The 24670-nt window shown below is 34.0% G+C and overlaps 1 long non-coding RNA gene across 1 annotated transcript; it reads left to right on the forward strand.

Moving 5' to 3' along the window:
• The first annotated feature begins 10402 nt into the window (after positions 1–10402).
• On the forward strand, positions 10403–24579 carry LOC135836399 (uncharacterized). Its single transcript, XR_010557036.1, has 2 exons — positions 10403–10568; positions 23355–24579. It is a non-coding gene; the product is annotated as an uncharacterized LOC135836399 (long non-coding RNA).
• Positions 24580–24670: the final 91 nt, after the last annotated feature.

Genomic DNA, 24670 nt, shown 5'->3' on the forward strand with positions numbered 1-24670 from the left:
CCAAATCAATTTTTCTATGTTATTTTTGTGGCATTATTTTTTCAATTTCGTATTTAGTTTTTCTGTCAGAAGTAATGAGACTGATAGAGTGGTTCATCGCATGATGAAGAATTTTCAGAATTTTGACGTTCTCAGTTGCAGTGTCTTTGAGCTATTTATCAGTTTATCACGTTCGAAGTTTAAAGGTCTGCGAAGATTGAAAGGAGTCACACTGTTATGTCCAGAAGATCGAGGAATTGACCAAGACGAAGAATCGATGATGCTTCAGATTCTGGATCACTGAACCCCATCACATCGCCCATCAGTGCCCACTAAAACCAATGCTTCTCATTCCCCTACCCCCCCCCCCATCACCACCATCATCAAATGTGATGATGGAGTGGAGATATTTATGATTTATCTATCAATTTGGTATTTAAATTTTCCTGTCGTAAAAATTTTTACAAAACTTGAACAATTTATAGTTTTTTTTTTGGTCAACAAATTGTAATTTCTCATCATCCCCCCTCTCCGCCTCTTCATTTGCTAAAAGCTGACATTTTCAACATTCTGATTTCATTTTTTAATTTAAAAAAACACAAGTTGGAATAAATTGCGTGGATTTAATTTCTTACATTAGCTATATAAATTTCATATTGATTCATTTCAACTTTTGGACTTTTGGACTTTTTTAAAACTGCGTGAAAAATGTAGCTTTTTTAGCATCTTTTTTTTTTAAATTTTAGAACATTGAGCATATGTACCTCATTTCAACAGTAACCTTACAGGTATTAAAACCAATTTCGGGGAATCTCATTTTTTGATTTTTTAAAAATTTTCTTTGTAAAATTAATTAAATGAAAAAATTATGCTAGATTTTGAATTTTCGAATTTTTAAATTTTAGGGAACAAATTGAATCTGGTATCAACAAGAAAATCTTGAATTTTTACGAAGTTCTTCCAAGCTCATTTACAATTTTTTGCTACTTCTTGTTGAATCTACAAATCCTCAACTTCACTCAATTAATTTTTATGCTCTACTAATTTGAGAAATTTCGAATTGTGCTATATTTTTTAATGAATCATTCTATTTTCTTAAGTTGAAAAAGGAACAGACCCGAATTTAAATAAATGAAAAAAATTATGAGAGATGTTCAGTTCCTTTTCTGGCTTTTCTCACAAGGGAACCTTGGCATAATTCGTCATGTAGGTACCTATTGATTGAGCTGAAATTTCGGAACACTGAAAGACTATGTCATGTCACTAGCCCAACAGAAATCAATTTTTATCAACATAATATCAATGTTAATTTTTTTTATTTTCGGCAAATTTTTGAAAATCGTGGAAAATCCACTTGGTTTTGTTGATTTTTTTTCATTAGTATATCTAAATATCCGGAGAAAAAATTTAAAAATTGATTTTCATTCTGTAATGGATTCCCCTCAAGCGATTGAAGCATTTTTTTGAGTCGATTAATTCAAGGACGAAAAGTCGCCTTGAAGAGGCCGAGGAAGTTTCTATACAGATTTTAGAAATGGGTATGCAATTTCAGAATAAATTATTGATTTTAAAAATATAAAAAAAGTATAGGTTCCTACACTTTTCAACCATCGCATCGTCTAGTATTCGAGAATCATCTGCTTCAATCGATGTATAATATCTAGCAAATTGATCAAAAAATTGAATTTTAAGCTTTTAAAGTTGATTACAGCACCTTCTGGAGTAGTTGTTGATGCGATGGTGAAAAGTCAACTATTGCTTTAAGCTTCAAATTGACTCGAAATGTGATATGTAATCGAGCTGGATTTCGGGAGAAGGAGGGAGGTCGACTGTTTTTCCTATAAAAACTAATTGTAAAAAATCAATAACTATTAATATTACAGTATGTCGAAAAATCAACTTAGGTGGCTCAGAATTTGGCTCATGGTATAGAATGAGATGTTGTTCCAGTTTACTAAATTTCAGCTCAATCAAAGTGAATACCTATGGGTTGTAAAAGTTTAATTTTTCTGATCAACTCGCATTTTTTCACACGGATAGGTATGTTTTATGCGGGGGGGGGGGCTCTGTTCAAAATTTCCGAGGTCAAAATCCGCGAGACATTGACTTTTGAAAATTTGAAAAAGGTTTTTTGAATTCTTCATATTGTATCTGACTTTTTAAAACTCAGAAAAAAATTATTTTAATATAGATAAATGATTCTGATAACATTTTAAAGTCATTTTCGAAATTTTTATATTTTTCATTTGAAATTAGGTCAACTTAAGCAAAAAACATTTCCATGATTTAAATGTTTTTTGGAGAAGAGACTTTACTTCCATTTTTTTTTTCAAAATTGTCATGTAGGTATGTGGGTAGGTAGTAGGTAGTAGGTACTTCCCCATTTTGGAGGCTTGCAGCAACTCAGCAAGCATGAAACACCTAAACTGCCTAGTTGTCAAATTCCCATTTTTTAATGTTTTTTTTTTTTTTTTTTTTTGATCAGAATACTGCGAGTAAAATTCTAGAAACGAATCTCGAAGCAATATGCTTACTACACTTAATAATCCAAGTTGACAATTTGCTACGAAAATGTTACGTAGGTATATGCAAAAATTTAATAATATAGTCTACGCGATAGAGTGTATTAACTTTAATGAAAATTTAGTGTCGAGCATTAAAAAAAAGAAAAAAGTACCTATCTAGAGAAAGAGAGAATCTCCAACCATAACATTTAATGAATATTTACCAATAAGATTCGAGAGGATTGTGCGAATAAAACGAACGAATCTGTCTTATGAAAGATATCTAATGCTTTTTATATTAAACGACGAATATATTAAAGACACGCTTGACGATTTTACTCCTGTAAACAGAGTTGTAGCTAAGTAGTAAGTACTATACATATAAAAACCCTAATCTGCAATTCCACAACCTCGTGTTTTATTAAATGTTCCTCAATTCTGGGATCTTGTAATTCTAAATTGATTGCTGCTTGCTGCTCGCGTATTAGAAGTGTAACGATGTGTTTTGCGGTTGTATCATCGCAGAATGTGTTTGAAGGAAATCGTGGTTATTTTGAAATTAAGTTTGATGAAGTTCTGTGAGCATAGGGTATACATGTACCTATACTTGCAGCTGTACTTAACTATCATTCGTTTATTAATATTTTAAAATGCCAAGTCAACCGCAATGACGGTTTGAAATTTTGGATTTGGTTTTCCGCAGGTATCAAGAGGATATTATGAAAGTATGCAAAATATTTAGATGTATAGGTGTATACTTACATGTCAAATAAATTGATTTTTTTCATCCATGATAAGAGTCAGAATATTAATCTGGTATCTGGTAATTATGGTGAATTCTTTTTTTTTTCATTTTGTAGGGATAATTTACGAGTATATACCTACTTAGATATTTTGATATACATTTTAGCACCAGAAGAATTAGTATATCTGCTATTTTTTGATGTCTGTGTAATTCTGGAGCTTTTATCTTTGATTTGAGCACAAGAAGCAAATTTTGTTAAATTCAAGGGTTGTGATCGGGTGGAAGGGAAGGGGAAGGACCACAAAATGAGAAAGGCAAAAGTTGTGTAAGTTTTTGTTGTTATTTTTTATAGTCATCTACTTCGTTCATTATTTGCACTGGACTAGAGCATGGGGACCCACAAGAGCTCACAAAAATAATTTCATGTGACAATTCAAGTAACTAAGTAGGTACCTAGGTATAATTGAACTGAATAAGTATTCAAATTAGGTAATGGTAAATACAATTGATGGATAATCGGATTCGATTCTGATCTCTCAGTATCACCAGTATTTTATACATTGTCGGTACCGATACGATAAATACTCACACGCGCCGCTGCAACCAACTCTCTAATACACATCCAATGAAACAATTATACAATCCAGATCGCATACGCGACACACGATAAGATCTACCCCAATTCAAATAATCACCCCATCGCATTTCGAACACGGTGGCGAGAATCGCCTCGTACAAAGATCCAAATCGCAGAAACTACCAGATAAATCTTTTTATCGTTTATATTTTCGTGTTTTACTTTCCTACAACAACAATCGATTTAACTCATTAACTTTTGCATCGCACCCACGACATCATAAGAGACGAAAGACAAGACACCCGCCAAAAACGTTATATACGTAGAGGAATCCCGTATAGAAGTAGATACACTTTTATGTTGTTTCATTTTAGTACTACTTCTGGTGTTGTACACGAAGTTGTAATATTCAAAAGTTGGCGAAAGTTTCAGTTATCAAGAACGGGGTTATATTAAAACGGATATATATTAAAAGGGTGGCCCTATTAATAAGCGCGAATTGAAAGCTAAAGCTGCTATTGTAACTAATTCACAATAAGCTTCTAATAAAGACGGAGTGCTGCTTAATTTGAGTCCTGTATTCATTTTGTGCAATCAACAACACAGTTACAATGTTTAGTTCATGACGTAAATATAAAAGATTACTGTAATCGCTATAAAATGAAATTAACTTTCTTCTATGTTATTAATTGTGTTCTTGATTTCATTTTCGCGAATTTATTTTCTATAAAACAGTAGCGAAAAATCTTTTGATCGTTGAAGGAAGAAAAATTTGTTTATCGCGATGACGACGACGATGATGGCGCAGTTTTGACGTAAAAAAAAAAGTTTTGGAGAAGATATGATTGGAATTTTTTTCACGCCGGGGTGCGTTTTTGTGCTTTTTTATTTTATTTTTCTTGTTTACGATTTTTAAAATGAGGTGATGTTTATTTGTTTACTTGTGTTTGAATATAGGTCTAAGAGATGGGTTCGTAAAAAACAGGTAGGTACTCGTATATGTGTCTATTTCTCTCAGAGAAAATTCCAAATGAGAAGTTTAATATCCCGCCTTGAAAAGCTCTTCACTTGCATTTTCTATGTTGTCGACATTTTTTTTCAAAAATTACCCAATTGTCTCGCTTTTTTGTCAAAAAATCTCCTAAATCACTTTTTTGCCAATAATTCCAAAAAAGTCCTGCTTTTTTCAAAAATTATCAAACAAAAAATTTTCTTTTTTGTTAAAAATTGCTAAAAAACCCCAGATTTTTGTTAAAATTGTCAAAGTCTCGTTTTTTGCAACAAAAAAAAAAAATATTCAAGTTCGAATTTAGTCTATTTGCCTTTGCCACCATATCTGATCAGTTTTAGCGTAGTAGCTACTTTTCAAACATTCATTTTCGTCAAATCAAATCTGTATTTCTAGGTAATATGAACTTTCAAAGATTGAGATTTTTGTGACTTCAATTTTTTTTATTAAGTATAGTTTTTTTGGACAAAATTCCAAGTCTTACTCTTTTCTAAAAATTATCCTAATCGTGTTACTTTTTTTGTCAGAAATTGCTGAAAAAAAAACTTTTTTTGCAGAAATTTTCAGAAGTCTCGATTTTTGCCTGAAATTGCAAAATTCCAACCATATTTGTCCAAAGTTTCTAAAAAATGTCAGTTTTTTCATCAAAAGGTTACAAAATGATTCAATTTTTTTGATAATAATTATCAAAAAGTCCTGCTTTGTGCTTTAGATTTTTGAGTATGTAAAAACGAAGTTCTGTAATTTTCAACGATAGTTTCGTTTTTCTTATACCTTATGAAAGTCATGAAAAAGTTGTGAATTTTTATAGGTGATCATTAAAGTCATGAAAAAGACACGAATTTTGTTCGAAACACACTTAAAAAAAATTTTTAAAAACCCCATAAAATGAAAAAAAATTGAAAAATGAAAAACTGAAATACCTACTTTTCTTCAAATTGAAAAAAATCCTCACAGTTTCAAGTTATTCATTTGGAGGGGGGAGGGTATTTTTTTGCAGTAAAAATGTGAAAAATAGGTCATGAAAAAGTCATGATTTTTTATCAGAGAGTTTTGTTAGACACCCTGAGTAAGAGTGAGAAGTTAAAAGTCAAAACTGATTTCCAGATTATTTTATCCTGCAATTTGGTTTTCTGATCTTTTAATTAGTTCGGTTATTTTTTTGCTTATTATTCTGATGTCGCAGAATTTGTGCAAAATATGTTGAAAACTATGTCAGAAAGGTCAAAATATGTAGCTGTAAACAAAAGGGGAAAAATAGCTAGATATTTTTTTGGAAATATTTTTGGATTTTTCATAGAAAATAATTGCTGCCCGAGCAAAGCAAAGACAAAATTTCGGTGTCTTTTCAGCTCATCCATTAAAAAAAAGTGAGCTAGGTACTGAATTTTTACAACCTTTATTTTTCTGGATTTCATTTTATGTTGTTTTTTTTCAATCTTTGAAATTAGACGACTACATTGAAGGGTGAAAAGTAAAAAATTAACCAATGATTCATCATTCAGCAAGTGACTTACTTGTATATTTTATAGAAACCTTATCCTCCAATCCTTTCTCTTCTTCCTCGATTAAAATTCGAATGGTTAAAATGAAAAAATGTGGTCACATTTGAGGCCTAGAAACAAACAATGAAAAAACCTGACGATTTAAAAAAAATATATATATCTTGAGCATACCTATTTCCAACTCCCTCTGCCCTCTTCAATTCAAATTGTACTAATAGATCATTGAAGAGGCGAAAGTGAATAACCACGAAGCATTAAAAGAACCTCTTCAGTCTTTAATTTGAGACCTAATCGCAAACATAAAAACTTGACGATTTTTTAAAGAAACACCTCGAGCAAATTTTTGAAATATCTGCGACACCCTCCCCCCCCCTCATTACCTTACTTTGATAGGTAATCTCTGAATTGATAAAAAATATCCAAAGGAAAAAAATTATTCACTCGCGTCTGCTGGGAAAAATTTATTAAAATAGAAATACAGAGAAAAAAATAGTATTGAATTTTATTAATTTCCTTTGATTTTTATTATTTCCTTTATTCTTGTTTGCCATTAAAGGAAAATAAACGAAAAATACAATAAAATTGAAGGGCTGGCTAATAAGCCGCAAAAGTCGGAAGATAGTTAGGGCAACTATTATTGAAATTAAATAAAGGAGGAATGAGATCTAAATTGAACTTTATGTGGTGGATATTAAGAGATCTTTCTTTATAATGTTTACTTTCTTCTTGGCTAACTCCAATTTTCTACCGAATAAAAGATGAAGAAGTTTTAATAAACGAACGGTTTAAGGGTTTGGCGGGAATTCTGATGATGATAAAAGAACACGTTGAAGTCTGGAGCGCATTTTCATTAAATCCGAATACCGGGTATTCTGCAAGTAAATTTATGTTCTTATTTTAAATTGCCAATGTTTGATAGGTTCGTAATCGAAATTCGCGTCTTCGATTAATTTTCGTATCGCGGTAAAATTATCACGTACGTTGGCTAACTTTTCCATCGTATGATTGATTTTCCGGAAGAGGTTTCCTGCGAACTGGATGAGGAAAAAATCACATTAGACTGTACGAGATATCGTCGTGCGATGTGTGAAGTGAACTCGTACGATTTTTATTTTACGAACATACGGTGGTTTTTATTCGTACAGAAAAGCACCCACATTTCTGCAAAAGTTAACCAAACCGAACCTTCTGGCTGTGTACATAGCATACCCGCGCAGATTTACTTTTATTGCGCGCTATTGGCTCTAGTTTGGTCTCTCCTGCCGACTTCCTTTTACAAAATAATATTAGTTGGTTGTTTTTCCCATCACTGAACACACATGCACATTTATTAAGTAACGCGTTCTTTCAAGCTATCGTTTAAAAACCAGAAATAACGAGGTTTTTATTCTTTTTAGGTTTTCGCTGCTCTGCCAATGCATTCGAAAAACCTCCACTCCACTCCACCTTTCTCTCACCCTCGCGAACGCTGGCGCTGTCAGCGTGTCGGATACGAATTAAGTCGAGTAAAAAATTAAGAGAATTGGTACGCCCTTTGTTTTAATAGAGACGGCAGGCGATGGGGTAAATTAAGTGGTATTACCGTTTTAAAAGTTTTTATTGAAAATGGTACATTTTATATGTATGTATGTACTTGTATAGTATACCTTTCGTAATGGACTCGAGACTCGAGCATTAGGCCTAGTATAAGTGAGTATACATAAAGGCGAACTTGTTGTGGAAAATGATAGCAGAGTTTATCGTCCAGTATAATTTAATAAGTCGTCGAGGGAATGAAACGTTTAGTACGACTAAATAGATACATTGTATTAATACGAAGTCGGTTGAGGAAAACCTTCTCCTTTTTTTCCCTCTCTGCCATTCTAACCTTACTCCGTTAATACGATAAAATTAACCCTAACGGCGCTTTAACGAGATATCACAATGCGATAGACACGCGACAGATGAAAGTATATTACGAATAACATTTGCATGAGAAGTGCAAATAGCCTTCAAACATTGCGACAATTTATTCGTCGCAGAATAAAAGGGACTTTTGGTTGGAAAATGGAACAAGTTTTACTGCTAGAACGATACGTATGTATTACGTTTTTTGAATCAATGTGTCATTGGAAGTATTAATAATTATTCTAAATGATTTGATACAATTTTGTGCAAAAAATCTGATGAAATAGGTAGGTAGGTATTCAACTCGTCAAGTACGTAATTCAATCTGAACAATTTCATGAAAATAGATTCTATCAAATTTGTAAAAAAAATTCAATCAAATTAGGTACAATTATGTGAATTTTTCATAGATTTTCTTACTTCTCGTATTTTTTGTCAAGTAGACCAAATCATAAAAATGTGTGAGATGATTAAAAAAAGGAAAATATATATAATTTTATTGAACGATAAAAAGTGGTTTAAGAACGACAATTTAGGTGCATGGTTAGCACAGCCTTTTTAAACGATAGAAAAAATGTTGGCCCGATTTTTTTTCAGTGATAAAATAAGGCGTTATTGGCACTACTAATTTCTCTGTGAGATAAGCAGACCGTTTTTTGGTCACTTTTTTTAGGACCACCTCCTAACCCCAAACATCCAGAATAAAAATTATTTTTGTGTTTAAACAATCCTCTCTTGTGCCAAATTGCCAAGTACATATAAAAGTCCTGTTTTTTAGCCAAATTTGCCTATTTCAAAAAGTAGGTACATATAGAAAGGTTGTCAAAAAGTATCAGTTTTTGGGGGAAAATGTCAGAAAGCGTCAATTTTTGGCAAAATAGTCAAGAAGTGCCCATTTTTGGCTCAATTGTTGAAAACGTGTTCCTTTTTGTCAAAATTGTCAAAAAGTGTCCATTTCTAATAAAGTTGTCTAAAGGGGCCAATTTTTGCCAAAATTGTCAAGCAGTCCTATTCTCTTGCCAAGATTGCTAATTGTAAGAAAAAAACGGGTTTTGCTAAATTTGTCAAAAAATTCTTGTTTTTTATCCAAATTATCAGTTTTTTTTAAACAAAATAGTCATATGGTCGTATTTTTTGCCAAAATTGCTGAGAAATTTGTGATTTTTTTTTTTGCCAAAATGTCCAAAAAGCACTGATTTTTGTCTTGCTTGCCTAAAAAGTCCTCTTTTCGTTTCGAAGTTTGCCAAAAAACTTCAATTTCTATTTGTATTGTGGAAATCGCATGATTTGTCGTTCGTTTTTCATTGAATCGTGTAATACATTTTTTTTTATCGTGAATAAATCGTTTATTGTGCTAACCCCCTTTTTTACAGTAGGTGAAGATAAATTGCACCCATTAAAAAATATTTTCCTGCCTGAAAGACCAAAAAAGAGGCTTAAAATTTGAAATTACTTCTCGGTGGAATAGGTACATTATCCCTCAAGAGCCGGGACGTCTCAATGCTCTCTGATCTCTACTCCCTGGATTCAATTCTAATTACTCGTTATACTTTTCATCTACTTCGTACATACCTTTTATTGTTGAGGAAAGCTGAAATTACTTCTAAAAGAGGCTGAAAAGTTTTCTGAAAGTGTCAGTGAGGATAACTCTGGTGCACTGAGTCGAAGGATGACTACGCTGAAAACGTATGAAGTCAGTCTCCTTTAAAAATCCCATACTCCATACTCATCATAGGGGACGTCGTTGTTTCCTCACAACCATTGGGCAAAATTTCCATCTACTGGCACTTTTCAATCGAATTTTTTCAAATTTGTAGGGATGCTAGACAGTCACTAGCTCACTACCCAAAGGTCATTCGTGAAATTTTCTTGATTTTTTTTCTCAGAATTATTTTCTTGGTAAAGTATTCATTTCGTATTTTGTATTGTGTTTTTTGGTAGCTTTCTTCAGAGGTGCAAACATGAAAAATATTTATATGTAGGTATAGGTACCTATGTACTCGTGTAATGTATCTCAAAATTCTGTATGTAAATGTAACGTAAGTATGTACTTACATGTACAAGAGTACGTCAAATATTCGCCCGATTTTCAATATGAGAACTGTACTTCACTTTATCAAAAAATTTCAGTCCGTTTTAATAGGTTTATCGTTTTCAGTACCGGTTGTAATTTTTCTATTTGTTCTGTGTGTATGTATGACGCGTGGTAATTTATGAAACAGGTGAAAAAAATTACTCAGGTGTGTTAGTTCTGTTTGTGATTGTAGGTATGTACGTATGCACTTGTGTTCAGCGTTGGTTTTCTGTTGTAAATATAATGACCTGCGAGATGTTTTCTTGCGATCTGAAACAATATTCGCAGGTAAGCTATTCGACTTTATTTTTAACGTGAACAAGCACGTAGATGATTTGAAAGCTCTCGTGTGATTATTCGATAGGTACCTAGAATGTTGAGATTTTTCAGTTTGTAGCTCTTGGAATTCTTCTCCTTTATCGGCATGTATACCTAAATTAGAATTTCAGTGATAGAAAATGATAACTGCGAGAGCTCCCCCTTCTCTGTAATCAATCAAATTATTTTTATTATCTTACTTGGGCATATTATACAAATTTCGTTTTTTCGAAAAATACGTATAGATTATGATTAAAAAGAGAGAGAAACGTTTGTTATACTTTTTTTGTTCTTGAACCAAAAATGTAAACTGGCCTAAGAAATTTGTTTGGATGACGTCACGGAAAGATAATTCAATGCACGGAAATTGAAACTATCGCTGAAGCGTAGCTAATTAGCCATTCATTATAGGAATTTACTTTGGTGTTAAAACTGCGAAAATTAATCAATTATACCGCGAGTAGTTTCTCGATGTGTAGTAAAACCTTTATCTGAAAGAAAAAAAATTAAATAGGTAGTTCTGGGACTTTAGACCTGAAAAAAGTGTACCTACTTATCAAAAAAAGTGTATGTATTTCATAATAAATCCTTTTTATTTTTTTCTGTATGATTTTACGACGAGTCACAAAATATGTACCTGCATAAAAGTTCATTAATCATTGATTTTGATCTCTTAATTGCTTTATTTAGTTGAACTGGACTTTCTTCTTTTTTTTTGACTGTTTGAGAATGCGAAGAAGGTCATTAAATGAAAATTTAAAAATAAATTATAATCCTTCCTTTTTATCAGGATAACCCAGTTGACCACATGCTAGCAAAAAGCTAGCGTTTTATTCGCGTTTTGATAAGTTGCTAGCAATTTACTCGCTTTTTGTGGCCAGCGATAATTATCTCGCTAAAAGTAAGCGATTTTCTTGTAGTTTTTCGCTAGAAAATTCAATTCTAGCAATTTTCGAGCTGTTTTCCAGCGACTCTCAGCTAGCTTTTACTTCACTTTAACTTGCTTGCCTTATGCTAGCATATTACTGGCGGATACTTGCTCGCAATTCTATGCTAAGACAGTTCAAGCAATATTCTCGCATATCTCAGCTAGCTTTTACTTCACTTCATACATGCTCGCCTGATGCTAGCGTATCACTGATGGATACTTGCTTGCAATTCTATGCCAAGAAAGTTCAAGCAATATTCTCGCATATCTCAGCTAGCTTTTGCCTCACTCTATACCTGCTCGCTTAATGCCAGCGTATCACTGACTAATATGTACCTGCTCACAGTTTTATGATAGGAAACTTCAGGTAATATTCTTGCATCTCTGAGCTAGCATTTACTTAGCCATCTGGCTCTAGAAAAATGTAAGCATATCTCTAGTTTCTGCATCTGGTGACTTGGCGTTTTCTTTGTAGTCAAATGATAGGAACGTGCTACCAGATCTTACGCATTTCTCACCAATAAACCTTTTTCTGCGTTATTTAATATTTATTGTAGCAAATGCGAGCAAGTATCTTTTCCATCCCTCAGCGCACATACAAAAATCATTAAAAATATTCCTGCATATGACAATAGGAGTAATTGCACCCCCCCCCCCCCCGCCGATCTTCTGGGGCAACTTTTTTCTTAAAGGGGACAACAAAATTTCATCAAATGGACATGGAAAGCTGTAGTTTACTCTACACTCCAATTTTAACACCCTCTGAAGACGACTTCAGGTGGGTTCAAGTCATTTTAGAGCCTCCAGTAATAGGCTTTTGAAACTTGAAATTCCCACAACATTAATTAATCAATTGGAGTTGGCAAGCTGAAATTTATTTCACAGGTTTCAAATGGTTTTGAAGCTTCCAGCTACTTTTAGGAAATTCCAATTTTCCAAAAAACGCCATACAACCTTCGAAAATTCGCTGGAGGCTCCAAAACGACTTGAAACCCACAAGCAGTCGACTTCGTAGCGTATTAAAATTAATTTGCAGAATGAATTTCGACTCTCCATCTCAGTTTGATGAAATTTTGTGAAAGTTTAAAGTTTCAAAAATCTGCTGGAAGCTTCAGGAATTTTTAAAGAGTCGCTGGAGGCTCCAAAACGACTTGAAATTCACCTGCAGTACTTCGTTGCGTATTGAAATTAGTTTTCAGAATAAATTTGAGCTTTACAACTTCAATTTGAGTTTCAAAAATCTGCTGGAGGCTCCAGAACTGCCCAAAACAAGTTGAAACCGTTTCCCATCGATTTGGCATGTCGAAAATAGGGTATATCCCAAATGTCAGGTTTCTTGGTCAATTTGGTAAAATTTTGATTTTTTCTCACATTTTGGCCAAAATTTGATTTTTGAAAATTCACCGAAAATCGAAAAAGGTACTTTACCACTTGAAATTTTGACGGGTGATGAATTTTTGCATAATCTTTCGATCTACGTTTGTAAGGTTTGAAAAATTTTGTGCACGTCCTATGTTGAAACGCGAACCTTTCAATCAAAATTGCCGCCATTTTGTAATAGTCGGGGGGCCCGCATAAGGATCACTTGCTCCCCCTTGCCGATCCTCCGGGACAACTTTTTTCTTAAAGGGGGAGTCCTAAGGAACATTTCTAGCCCTTGTCCTCAAAAACAAAAGTGGCCCTACTTACAAAATGGCGGCCATTTTGATTGACAGGTCAGCCGAAATCTCAGATTTTGCGTTCCAACATAGGACTAGCAAAAAATTTTTTAAACTGTATAAAGGTAGATCGAAAGAGCAGGTAATAATTCATCATCTGTCAAAATTTCAAGTGCTAAAGTGCCTTTTTCGATTTTTGGTGAATTTTCAAAAATCAAATTTTGCCCAAAATGTGAGAAAAAATCAAAATTTTACCAAATTGACCTAGAAATCTGAAATTTGGAATATACCATATTTTCGACCTGCCAAATCGACTGGAATCTGTTTCAAACCGTTTTGAGCAGTTCTGGAGCCTCCAGCGGATTTTTGAAACTCGAAATTCTCACAAAATTTCATCAAATGGAGTTGGAAATCCGAAATTAATTCTGCAAACTAATTTCAATACGCTATAAAGTCAACTGCAGGTGAATTTCAAGTCGTTTTGGAGCCTCCAGCAATTTTTGAAAAATACTGGAGCCTCCAGTAAATTATTGAAACTTGAAATTTCCCCAAAATTTCCTCAAAATGGAGATGGAAAGCTGAAATAACCTACGCACTCCAATTTTAACACCCTCTGAAGACGACTTCAGGTGGGTTCAAGTAATTTATTGAGCCTCCAGTGACTTTTTGAAAGGTTTCATGGTATTTATAGTAGAACTGATCCTTCCAAAAAGTAGCTGAAACCTTCAACACCACATGAAACCACCATGATGCAGTCGACTTCATATTATTATTGTACTGAAATTAGTTTGCAGAGTAAGTTTCGGCTTTCTAACCCCATTTGATGAAATTTTGGGGAAATTTCAAGTTTCAAAAATCTACTAGAGGCTCCAATAATTTTCAAAAAATTGCTGAAGGCTTCAAAACGACTTGAAATTTACCTGCAGTCGACTTCATAGCGTATTGAAATTCGGCTTTCCAACTCCATTTGATGAAATTTTGTGGGAATTTGGAGTTTCAAAAATCTACTGGAGGCAAAAAACGACTTGAAAATCACCTGCGGTCGATTTCATGAAGTATTGAAATTAGTATGCAGAATTGATTTCGGCTTTCTAACTCCATTTGATAAAATTTTTTGAGAATTTCGAGTTTCAAAAATTTACTGGAGGCTCCAGTAATTTTCAAAAAATCGCTGGAGGCACCAAAATGACTTGAAATTTACCTGCGGTCGACTTCATCGAGTATTGAAATTAGTTTGCAGAATTAATTTTGGCTTTCCCACTCCATATATAATGAAATTTTGTGGGAATTTCGAGTTTCAAAAAGCCGCTGGAGGCGCCAGAACTGCTCAAAACGGTTTGAAACAGATTCCAATCAATTTGGCAGGTCGAAAATATGGTATATTCCAAATTTCAGATTTCTATGTCAATTTGGTAAAATTTTGATTTTTTCTCACATTTTGGGCAAAATTTGATTTTTGAAAATTCACCAAAAATCGAAAAAGGCACTTTAGCACTTGAAATTTTGACAGATGATGAATTATTACCTGCTCTTTCGATCTACCTTTATACAGTTTAAAAAATTTTTTGCTAGTCCTATGTTGGAACGCAAAATCTGAGATTTCGGCTGACCTGTCAATCAAAATGGCCGCCATTTTGTAAGTAGGGCCACTGTTGTTTTTGAGGACAAGGGCTAGAAATGTTCCTTAGGACTCCCCCTTTAAGAAAAAAGTCGTCCCGGAGGATCGGCAGGGGGGTGCAAGTGATCCATATGCGGGCCCCCCGACTATAAGTAAGGCCAATTTTTTTTCAGCAAGTTTGCTTTAAAATGTTCCTTAGGATGTCCCCTTTAAGGAAAAAGTTGTCCCGGAGGATCGGCAGGGCGTGCAATTACTCCCATTGCCGTGGACTAAAATGTTGTTCAAATGTTTTTGAAATTTTTCATTTTCATGGTTTGTTTGATACTTCATTTTCAAATTTTAAATTTTGACAATTTTTCTATTTAAAAAAAAAAACTTCATTTTTTATTTAATAAAGAGATTTTTCAACCTAAGCGCTAGCATAATGCTAGAGAATTGCTAGCGTCGATCTCTCTCATGGTATACTTTGCTACTCTTAGATAAAGTGTGTCATCAAGTTGAATATAAGCTCAAGGTGGTATCTTGTTGAAAAGTAAGAAGAGTGACATCACTCTTCTTATACTATCCCAAGATGATAGCGTTATGCTACCTCTGAGCTGGGACAGTCGCCTAATTTTTGGAATTTCCTGGAAAACTACCACCTGTTAAAGGTAAACACCCAGAATTTTTAAAAATTAATTAATATGTAGTAATTACTTTACTGATCAAAGTTTTTCTACGCTAGCAAAATGCTAGCTTCTTGCTAGCATAATTTGCGCTATAGCGTAAATGGTGCCGGAATATGGGACACTTTTTGCAAAAATTTCTAGCAAATCAGTCGCGATTTAGTCGCATGTACGTAGCAGAATGCAGAGCAAATTGCCAACAAAATGCTAGCTTTTTGCTAGCTTTGTGCCAGCTACGTGCTAGCTATTTGTGCGCAATTCTGCTACTCTAATGCGAACTAATCGCAACTGATTTGCTAGCATTTTTTTAAAAAAGTGTCTCAAATTCCGGCACCATTTACGCTAGCACAAAATTTGCTAGCATTTGGTCAACTGGGAATAGTACTCGTGTCTATTTTCAACGCAAAGATAATGAATGAAAACGTCCAATATGAACACGTTTCTCACTTTGTGGTTAAACTTGAGATAAGGACGAAGTCGTAAGATAAAATAAGATTGAGTCATTTTGCATAATGAATGAGGTTTTTCGAATTGTTCAAGGGTCAAGTCTTGCTTTTAATAATTAAATGTTTTGGAGGCATTTTAAAATTGAGGAGCGATATTCCAAAACGCACTTAAGACCATTTTTTTCGAATTGCGTTTTTTGGCGCCTTCTGGTGGATAATGTATGGACTTTCATACCTACACTTCTAATCTACCCAAATACAGCGCGAATCCCATCTAAAAAGCCAATTTTTAAAAAAATTAAAAAATGAAAGTCCCGCCAAAACGGCCTTTATCCAGTGATTGTTGGAAATGTGTTTTAATTAAAGAGCAGGGCTATTCCACGTCAATTGGACCAAGAAGTGGTAGGGGGTTCGGCGATTTTTTTGAAATTTTTCCTGTGGAAAGACCTTCCGAAGGGATGACCAATGGTGCAAATCGCATCCCTCTAGCCCATTTTTAAAGGTAGCCAGTTTCAGTGATCCTCAAATATCATCCATTTCAACAGTGGATTACTCAATATAACCGCGATACCTATCGAAATGGAACTTTTTCTCATAGTTAGGGTTTTGAAAGGCTTTTTGGTGATATCTTAAAAATCAGTGTTGCCCAGGCATCGTAGCCAAATTTTTCTAAAAAAAGTGACTTTAGTGAATTTTATCAGTGAAAAAAGTGACCAAAAAAGTAACCATTTTTTTTTAATTCCAGCGTTCAGGAGAGCAAAAAATCGAAAAACAAAAGCAAAAAAACTTTCAATATCTCACCTAAAAATTATTACTTTATTCTCCCGCCTGGCCCCACCGGAAAATCCGTTTAAAAACAAAAATGTAAGAACGAGGAGTATATTTTTTTATTTTTAAAATTTTAGAATTCGAATGATGTTTTTTTGAAGGAAGTTGATTTTGAAAATGAAAAAAGATAGGCCTAATCAAGGGCGAAAGCTCTTGAAAATTTGTATTTTGAGAGGCAAAAAAACATGTTTTTTTGTAAGAAGTTTATTTTTTGGCTTTAGAACTTGATTTTAAAAAAAAATTCTCTTTATTCTGAAAAAGAAAAGAAAACAAACCCGAGCGAAGCGAGGGCAAAAGCTTTCGAAAATTGATGTTTCGAAAAGTAAAAATTTGTGTTCTTAAAATTCTGAAATTGTTTAATAAAGAAAATTGTCATAAAATCCTTTGAAAATGAGTAAAAAAACGATAATTTAGATGAAAATTTTGTTTAAAAAACGAAAAAAAAACAAAAAAGTGACTTTTTTGGAAGAAAAGTGACCAATAGTGATTTTTTGATGAAAAAAGTTACCAAAAGTTACATTTCGTGATAAAAGTGACTTAAGTCACTATAAAAGTGACCGGCTACGATGCCTGGTGTTGCCACTTTATTTTGTACAAAAAATTAGCTCAAAAAGTTTCAAAACATAGTTTTCATATCGTTCGGACTCTCAAAAATTCTGAAAAAAATATCCCAATTGACAAAAATTTGGATAAAAATGCTAGATAATAGCTAGCTAATCACGCTACAATTGCGCTAGCGCACTAGCGTGATTTTGGGACTCTCTGCTAGCTTTTTTTCGCCAGTGTTTCACGCTAGAAAATCACTAGCAAAAAGCTAGCGTGTTCGTTAAAAGAAAGCGAGCCTCAGCTAGGAAAAAGCTAGCAGAAAGCTAGCGTTTTGTGCAGTTTTCGGATTTTTTTGAGCGATAAAAACGCTAGCAGAACATGTTGCTTCTTTCTCAGCTCGCTATACGCTAGCATTCCACTAAATAAAATAATTATCACCCATTAAAGTCAAAATTTTATTTTCAAAAATTAAAAGAGTGGGGTTAGGTACCCTCAATTTTGAGTATTTCTTCACGTCTGAATTCTCCTCATCACAACGAATTTTTTAAGACCTAATTTTCCTACGAAAATTTTCCTACCTAATTAACGGGGATTCGAACCTGCAACCCTATGTTCCTAACTACCTACGCTTAACGACATGGCCACGACTGAAGTATTTGATTCAGGCCCTCCAAGTATTGATTGGTGTATTACTGTATCACTGTACAAGTTTGTAATGTGGCATTTATTGGATTGCAGTGTGTGAATCAGTGTTTCTCATTGCCAATTTTTTTAAGAAGAATGTTCATTATCAATCATTTATCTATCAATTGAATTTTCAGTTAGGTAGGTAGACCTACCTATTTACCGTCAGGTGGGGTGAAATAGGACGATTTTCGAGGTTTTTTTCAATTTATTCCAAAACTAATTAAGTTATCAAGCTAATTTTTTTTCCCACGGAATTCTACGTCCTTTGGCTATAAGTAGACCCCCTCCAAAAAATTCTCGCCCCCTCCCCCCATTTTCCAAAAACCGCTCAAAGTAGGCAAGGTCGGACCCCAAAAAATGGGGTGAGAATGGACACTCCTACATTTTTTGAATTCATTAAATATTTTCGAAAGGTAAAAGCTTTGAATTATTATACTCGTATAGAGCAATGTGTTAGCTACAATTTCTTTTTTAAATTATCAAAATTGGTCCATAAATATGGCTTCTGTGATTTTTTTTCTGTCTGAAAACAGATCGTAAATTTTTTCAAAAATGTTACTTGTGGTAATTTTTTTATTTTGCTTTTTCAGAATGATTAGGCGTATAAAAGGAATAAATGGTCAAGGCCGTTGTAAGATTTTGACCTTTTTTTACTTTTTACACTCAAACCATTCTGAAACAGCAAAATAACAAAATTACTGCAGGTATCTAATATTTTTTTGACAAAATGTACGATATTTTCAGACAGAAAAAAAATCGCAGAAGCCATATTTATGGACCAATTTTGATCATTTAAAAAAGAAATTGTAGCTAACACATGGCTCTATACGTGTACAATAATTTAAAGCACTCAACTTTCAAAGAAATTAAATGAACTCGAAAAATCGGGAGGTGTTCCTTCAAAAACGAAATTTATCAGTTTTACGGTTTATTTTTTCCTGGTTTTGTTTATTTATGAAACGTGCACTATCATACACAGAAAAATTCGTCTGACACTCCACTATCCGAAGAAAAAAAAATTAGTATCCTATCTTTGTTATTACGTGAGCTGTGACGACAAACAGCCGAAAAAACGAGAAGTGTCTATTCTCACCCCAGTGTCCTATTTCACCCCACCTGACGGTACTTAAAACCTCAATAAAAAAATTGAAAAATATCCATCATAGTCCAGGAAAGTTGGACAAAAAAAAGGGTCATTCGGAAAAGTGAGGTAGAAAGCTGAATTTTGGTATACCGGTCTATTTTTATGTGCTGAACACGAATCCGATGAGTCCCCGCTCGGCCCTGGTGAGCGTTCTCCCCTATTGTGGATCTAAGCCCCCCAAAACCCGTTTTTTGCGATCTTCTCCCCCGCATTGCATTTTAGCGAAAAATATGTAGCGAGATAAAAGAATCTACGTCAAATTTCCGATCTAGTGATATATCAACTTTCCTTCTACCCCCAAGGGGGACGGAGCTGGAACCATTCATGAGAGGGGTTGTCTAAAAAACACAAAAAAAACATCGGCGCATAGGAGGGGTGAAACGGCCCCCGAGAGCGTTCGGGTTGATACTAGCATGGAAGGTGGGTATCATCGAGAAGCTACCGCGTGAAAAATTTTGGATCCACACCACCTCCCCTTTTTGGGGAACCCCCCTTTTTTGAAATTTCAATAACACTTTTCTCAGCTCCACTTCAACTGATTTTGAAAATTTTTCTGGAAGTTATGTATATCTTTGGTAGGTATCTCCACAAAAATTTTCAACCCCCTCCCCTCATACTTACCACTCAAAATGGCGTTTTTTTCAATTTTTTATGCCTATTAACAATCAAGATTGCGAGGTACAATTTTGGAAACACGTTTTTTGGATGTATTTTTGGCCCCCAAACATCATATACTATATTAGAAATTTTTGCTTGGGTGCGCCGTGGTGAAAACTTGGAATAATGTATCGTAGGGGGTGGGGGTGAAATGGGAATTTTGAGGAAAATAATTATCAATGAGTAGGGTATCGTTTTCATATGATTCAATACCGCTGAGCACGAATATGACCTCAGATTTTCTGCTACACTCACCTACCCCTCTCCAGAGCCCCTCAGCCCCCCTCAATTTTCACAATTTTTAAAATAAAGTTGTATTGATGGCATTGGTTCCATTGCTATGGGAAAATTACATAAGTGCATTGTTATTGCACATAAAATTTCTCGTAGAATGAGCTACAGCACCTGACTCCCCCCGAGGGGGTGGACCTTTGATTTTTTTCTACACATGAAAACGTAACAAATCTATATGTGTATTGCACTGTATAGGTATACAGAGCATATGTGGCATAATAATATTCATGATAACTGTAACTTGAGTACGTATGAGTATGTATTTTATAATTCAATGACTACCTACATAAAAAATCACGAGAAAAAAATATGGTAACGAAATACTGATAAAAAAAAAGTAAAGAATGTTATGAGGGGGAGCCATGTGCTGTAGCTCATTCTGCGAGAAATTTCATGTACAATAACAATGAACTTATGTAATTTTCCCATAGCAATGAAACCAACATCATCAAAATAACTTAATTTTGAAAATCGTGAAAATTGAGGGGGGCTGAGGTGCTCTGGAGAGGGGAAGGTGAGTGTAGCAGAAAATCTCTAGTCATATTCGTGCTCAGCGGTATCGAATCGTATGAAAACGACACCAATGTCATCAAAATAACTTTATTTCAAAAATTGTGAAAATTGAGGGGGGCTGAGAGGGTCTGGAGAGGGGTAGGTGAGTGTAGCAGAAAATCTGAGGTCATATTCGTGCTCAGCGGTATTGAATCATATGAAAACGATACCCTACTCATTGATAATCATTTTTCTCAAAATTCCCATCCCCCCCCCACAATCCCCCTACGATACATTATTCCATGTTTTCACCACGGTGCACCAAAGCAAAAATTTCTAATATAGTATATGATGTTTAAGGGCCAAAAATACATCCAAAAAACGTGTTCCCAAAATTGTACCTCGCAATCTTGATTGTTAATAGGCATAAAAAAATGAAAAAAACGCCATTTTGAGTTACTCTGCAATACCCTGTGAAAACAAAGACTATAACCGTAATCATGTGATTGTGACGTCATGCGTCATGAGTAGGAAAGCTAGCAAAAATTCACTCGCAGATTGCTAGAATTACACGAGCAAATCTGAGCATTTTCAAACTAGCTCAAGTGCGCGAGATGATCGCTTGCTTTTCGCGAGCATAAAACGAGCAAATCTAACCATTTTTAAAGTAGCTGAAATGCGCTAGATGATCGCTAGCTTTTTGCGAGCATCTAAAACGCTAGCTTACAATCGCTAGTAAACTGCTTGATTTGCGTGAGGAAGGAAATGTTGCTAGCTGGAAATCGCGAGAAATTCGCCAGATAAACGCGAGTCAGCGAGGTAAACGCGAGGTTCCGCTAGCAAAACGCTTACGATTTTGTCAATTGGGATATTATGCACAACTTTTTATGCTGAACAACATAATATTAAAAAAGTGGCATGGTAACATGTTGCAAAGTCGATTTTAAAAAATTCAAAGTTTGCAAAAAAACGCGATTTTTTTATTCAAAACATGAAAAAAAGTTTTTATAGGTGAAGTTGACCCATTTGACCCCTATTTTTACGTACCTATCTGTCGGAAAAGTTGAAAAACCCCTTTCACCCGATGAAATGAAAAACAACTTTAAAAAAAATAATCTCGACGAACAGTTGAGAAATAGCTATTGAAACATTAATCACTTTACATTTTGAAAAAAATTTTCCAAAACGGCCTTTGTCAACATAGGTCACTTTCATGAACGCTCAGAGGCACTAATCAACATATCGCGTAAAAATGTTTAAAGCATAGCACCAGGGAAGTGTTTGGGTAGGTAACAGAACAATCACCAATGCCAAATGTAACGTAACCTCTTACGTACCACGTTTTTTCCTTCTCCTGTAAAATTTCAAAAAGTGGACTAAGGGCGTTTTGGAATATCGCTCCTCAATTAATGATGTTGGAGAAATGACAAGATGGATAATGCCTATTTTCATGACTTTTTTAATATTCTCAAAGTGCCAGTTCTTTTTGAATTGACGAAAGAAAAAATTGGAGTGAAGGGACTTGCATTTAAGGCAATATTGAAAGAACAATTTCATTATTTCGAGGGGTGTTTATTATATATTTTTATTTCGATAGTAGTTGTAAATTAGAAGTGATTTCAGTAAAAAAGTGGCTATCGACTGATTTTTGTGATTTTTGTTCCTCCTTCAAAACAAATTGAGTCAATATTGCTGAGAGGTGAATAATGTCTGATGTCTTTTCAGTTTTTTTTTATTCAGTTCTTTTTTCCAATATTTAATTATAGAAAAACACCTACATACAAGCAGTTTTTGAACAATGTGGTGAAATACCCACCACTGCCAGTGAACATTTTTTAAATCTTGGAGTTAGAATTTCTTTTAGTAAACATCCATCTTGTCTGATCAGTTTCTTCTAATTTATGATTATGGGTAGTAGAATTCGAAAACTGTAGTGAAATACGAGTCTATTTCATGAAAATTATTATTAAAATTTGCTTATATATCATTTCTGATTGCTTTGAAACTTACTAGTGAGAAACAAAGTATTGAAGTTTTTAAGGAACATTGTACGTACAAAAAGACAGAATTGCTCGAATTGGATTTTTGATGAATTTTTAAAAATTTACAAAATTTAAAAAACCTTGTTTTAACGGCGATTTTCAATTTTTTTTCATGGAATGTGAATTTTTTTGGGCCAAGGGAACCATTGTGAATAAATGCCTTCAATTCAACTCCCACACATCGATAACTACTGGTTTTAGACCATTCTGGAGCCTCCAGCGATTTTTTAGTTTTCTCCAGAAACTTCAAATCACTCTGAAAAGGTCAAAAGTAAGCCCTGAGACCTATAACTTTGAACGATCAGGCTCCAGAATGGCTCAAAACTAGCAGTTTTGATGTAAGTATGGGAGTTAAATTGAAGGAGTTATCCACATTGGTGCACAAGTTCAAAAATCGCTTCAAAATTGAAACAGTTTTTTTTTTAATTTTTAAACTTAATTTAGCTCGAAAAATGGGTGATTTTTTGCTGTAGAATTATTGCCCTATCGTGACAACACTGCTTCCAAAAACTATCTTTCAAAATCTGAAATTTCAATATTCCCCCCTCCCCCCTCAAAAAAAACCATTGCCAAAATATTGTGATAGTCAATGTAGGTATCATTTCTCAAACTCTTTTTAGGTCAAATAGGTACCTACTACCTATTTTCGGCCTTTTTCTCTGTTTTCAGTTTGCAATTACTTTGTTGAAAAATCTTGATGTTTCGAGTCCATTATCAGAACTGACTTTTAATTCTATTTTTTCACCTTCAGGAAATTTTTGTGGCAGTGGTTATCGCAACAGCTCTTCTCACGTTGCTCGCTAATTACAGAAATATCGACACCTATGCATAATAGGCTACGTACCTAATCAATGGATTTTTCATTTATATTTGGAATCGTAAAAATAGCTGAATATTCCCCTGGTTCGAAAATACACAAAAATTGTAATTCACCATAAAGCATCGATTTCACGGATCCCATTTCATTGTAATAATAATACGATGGAAAAATACAGCCCAAGATAAACAACCTCCAGGAGAAAATTTTTTGCGCATATCTAATTTCGAACGGATGCTGCAGAAATTTATACAATAAAGAATGCATTTCAAGTTTCAAGATGGCAATTATTTTACCGGGCAGGGGGTTCGTACTGTGGTTGATAGACGTATTGATAGAGTAATGAGGTAGTATTATTGAATGAGCGACTCAGCTTGACTTCATGTCACTGAAAGTTCCCAAGTACGGTTAATTACATCGTGGTCTTTTAAATTATTATCAAGAGGGTCGATATCGAACCTTCTCAACCGGCTTAAACAGATATGTTTTTGACAGCTTTTCATACTTTAACTCTTGCACTCTGTATTTCGCTGTTTATTGTATGTTTTTGTTGTTTTTCCTTTCGTACTGTGTGTGCATTTTTTTTAGTATTTTGTTTTGTTTATTTAACTTTTTAAGAGTAGCTATTATTTAAACGATGGTATAAATTATATAAACATCGACGTATTTTTCGGTTTTTATAAACGAGTAAATTAGTAAGTTGGGGTATGATCGATGAGAATATATTAGGAGGATGAAGTTGATATGCCTACCGAATGTATTTTTATATATTTGAAGATATTTTAGCAATAAACATTGTTTCCAAAAATTTAATAATACGACTTTATTATAAAAAAAAGCACTGTGGCATGAATCTCATATCTTATATTTTATTGTAGTCTATACCTACTAAGAGTGCTATGTATTATTATTATATAAGCTTTCTAGCGTAACGTAAGTTGAAATATTTACATTTAGGATATAAACGACAGCGTACGTTCAATTGAACTTGGCAAATAAAGACGTTTATTCGTCACATCTCGTATATTTTTTCACCCCATCTGTGGCACACGTATGATACGAGTATATTACGAGTATTTTTTTATTGTTAATTGATTTATTGTAAATGTATTAAATCGTTGGTAGCGCGAATAAAATGTTAGGTACCTAGTTGTTTATACGTAGGATTTTTATTCACATCCATCGAATAGGTACATACAAAGAAATAACGTCATTAATGTTGCACTTGGCTATGCCACCGCGTATAAGTA

This window comes from Planococcus citri, chromosome 2, assembly GCF_950023065.1.
Source record: "Planococcus citri chromosome 2, ihPlaCitr1.1, whole genome shotgun sequence".
In the NCBI taxonomy this organism is placed as follows: domain Eukaryota; kingdom Metazoa; phylum Arthropoda; class Insecta; order Hemiptera; family Pseudococcidae; genus Planococcus; species Planococcus citri.